Here is a 3,153-nt window from a genome sequence, read left to right as displayed (position 1 = left end):
ATGGCAAAACCACCGGGCGTGTCCAACGCCGAGTGGAGGGCGGCGGTTCAGCGCCGGGAGGCTGTCACCACAGACCAGCGGAACAGGCTCAACGCCAAGAAGGCCAGGGACGCGGGCACGTTGGCGGCAGCGGCGGCGGCTGCGGAGCAGGCAGAGACGTCTCGCACGGGGATGATGAATCCACCCTGCCCGCAAGCTACGTGGAGCCAACAGAGTGTCGCGTCGCCAGCCAACTTCTCGTCGCCGCCGCCCTGGGGGTACGCACCCTCGCCTGGCTACTCCGACGGCGACGCGCACGGTGGATTCAACCCCAACATCACCTTCCTACATGGTGCTCCACCACGTGCCTCACCCTCTGGCCTGAACACCGACTAGCGCACTTCCTCGCCCGCGTTCGCCGACCTCCACACCCAGTACAACTACCCGCCGCCGGCGTACTCAGCATCGCCGACGTCGCCTCTGCGCCGAGACGCCCTACCCTTCTCACAAGCCTCGGAGCCACATTTCGGGAACCCCGATGCGACCGCCACCGACATGGACGAGATCATCACGAGCAGCTCGGTCGCCGCCGCCTCCTACCCCGGGTCCACGCGCAAGACGACACAATGGAAACCGTCGTTGACATGGACGGCGAGCTCGACGGCTCCGAGGAGGGGGAGGAGGAGGAAGGGGAGGAGATGGAGCTAGCGCCGGCGAGGAAAGGGACAAAGAAGAAGCGGGGGGCAATGCCAGGCCGGACGAGCCGCGTAACAAGTGGACGTCCGAAGAAGACGAGTGCCTCACCGAAGCATGGAAGACCGTCAGCATTGACCCGATAACCGGCGCGAACCAAAACGCCGACACGTACTGGAGACGGATCAAGTCGACATTCGATGAGCGCAAGCTGGTCGACCCCTACTTCGCCACCACCCACATGCAGCGCGGCGAAAAGGCCATATCGAACCATTGGGCAATCATCCAGGCAGCCTGCAACAAATGACATGGGATCGTCGAGCAGATCGTGGCTCGCCCGAAAAGCAGCGCCAAGGCCGAGGGTCAGGTATGTCCAGCCGCCGGCTCACTTCTTTCGCCGTGTACGTCGTCGGCACTTGTTCTTCGGTTGCGCAGATGGTTCGAATGTTCAACATGTACTGCCAGGAAAACAGCGACCAAGAGTTCAAGTTCCTTTACGTGTTCTCCCGGATCGAGTCGTGCTAGAAGTGGAGCGAGGTCCGGCTCACCCTCGCCAAGGCCAAGGAGACGTACAAGCCGGGCGCGCCCGCCCCGGGGACGGCGGATGGGCGCCCTGATGGCAACAAAAGAGCCAACACCGTCAAGGACGCGACACCGGCTGTCGAGCGGCTGCAATCATCGATCGAGCAGTGCATCACCGACGCCAAGAACAACGCCGCACGGAGGAAGGAGAAATCCGACGCGCGGTGGTCGGCGTTGATGACGACCAGCGCCGTCAAGCTCGACCTACTCCGGACCAACGTCGCCGCGAAGAAGAGGAACACCGACCTGGCGTTCCTGATGGGGGCGGACATGTCGACGATGGACGAGCAGGTCAAGGCGTGGTACTTGGCGGAGCGCGGCCTCATCTTGAACCAGATGCCTTCAACCACCGCGCCTACGCCCACGCCGACCCCAACGCCGATGCCCAGCCCGAGCGATGAAGTCACACCGACGTCGAGCACAGAAGCCATGCCGACGCCGACCAGCCCGAGCACTGAAGCCACGCCGACGCCGAGCACGCCGATGGCAGCCAGTCCCACGCCGGAGGAGCCCGTCGTTTGATGCATTCCTTTGTCTACGCGTCCTTCCTTCTGAACGCCAAACTTTCGTGTATGTTTGATCGCCAAACTGTGGCATGGTGATCGCCGAATTGTGACAGATCGCCGATGATCTCCGAACGGTGTTTTTTTGGCAGCGGGAAAGACAATTTTGAATTTATGTGCATCTTGGGGCCGAAACCTGGGGGTGCGGCTGGGAACTGGATCGCCCCCAAGGCGAAAAAACCGCTGGCACATAGGCCACAATGCAATTGCCGGGTGCACTAGGGGGCCGAACGAGTAGAGATGCTCTTATACAGATGATGTCCCACTCTTTATGGCTATGTAACTAAGAGGCTTTGGAGAGGTCACGAGCCTATGCACAAATGTCTATGAGAGCTCGATGGTTCTCATTCGATGCAACAATATTCACCTTGACCACATCTTGCCAAGTTTGCCGGCTTCCAACGTTTTTTTCTCAATGCGCTACTTGGGGATCCCTTTATCCATTTGGTGTCTAAAAAGATGGATCTTCAATACCTTGTGGATAAGTTTGCCGGAAAGCTTGTCGTTTGGGAGGGTCAAAACATAACATTCATTGGTCGCACGGCCCTGGTCAAGTCTGTGCTCACCTTCCAAGCTATCTACTTCATCATGTTGTTCATAGTGCCATCTGGTATTCTGCAGTACATTAGTAAAATTGAACGGGCTTTTATTTGGTCTGCATCGGAGAACACAACTGGGGCCAAATGCAAGATTATTTAGGAAACGGTGTGTAGGCCAACTAAGTATGGTGGGCTTGGTGTGCTCAATACCAACGCGTGCTCTTAGGCTTTGTTGGCCTTGGTTTGAGTACAAAGAGCCCAACAAGTTGTGCGTGTGTAGGGGAAACTCATGCGACGAGGAAGACCTCAAATTTTTCTTATGCCTCTGTTGGGGAACGTAGTAATTTAAAAAAAAAATCCTACGCACACGCAAGATCATGGTGATGCATAGCAACGAGAGGGGAGAGTGTTGTCTACGTACCCTCGTAGACCGAAAGCGGAAGCGTTAGCACAACGCGGTTGATGTAGTCGTACGTCTTCATGATCCGACCGATCAAGTACCGAACGCACAACACCTCCGAGTTCAGCACAAATTCAGCCCGATGACGTCCCTCGAACTCCGATCCAGCCGAGTGTTGAGGGAGAGTTTCGTCAGCACGACGGCGTGGTGACGACGATGATGTTCTACCGACGGAGGGCTTCGCCTAAGCACCTCTACAGTATTATCGAGGTGGACTATGGTGGAGGGGGGCACTGCACACAGCTAAAAGATCAAGAGATCAATTGTTGTGTCTCGAGGGTGCCCCTGCCCCCGTATATAAAGGAGCAAGGGGGGAGAGGTGGCCGGCCAGGAGGGG

At 57.7% G+C, this 3,153-nt stretch overlaps 1 pseudogene; it reads left to right on the top strand.

Annotated features, from left to right (window-relative positions):
* LOC123171065 (uncharacterized) lies at positions 1-2,039 on the top strand (annotated as a pseudogene).
* The last annotated feature ends 1,114 nt before the right edge of the window (positions 2,040-3,153 follow it).

Source organism: Triticum aestivum, chromosome 7D (assembly GCF_018294505.1).
Source record: "Triticum aestivum cultivar Chinese Spring chromosome 7D, IWGSC CS RefSeq v2.1, whole genome shotgun sequence".
Classification (NCBI taxonomy): Eukaryota; Viridiplantae; Streptophyta; class Magnoliopsida; order Poales; family Poaceae; genus Triticum; species Triticum aestivum.
The sequence above is the reverse complement of the archived record's forward strand: the minus strand, read 5'-3'. Positions and strand labels throughout refer to the sequence as shown.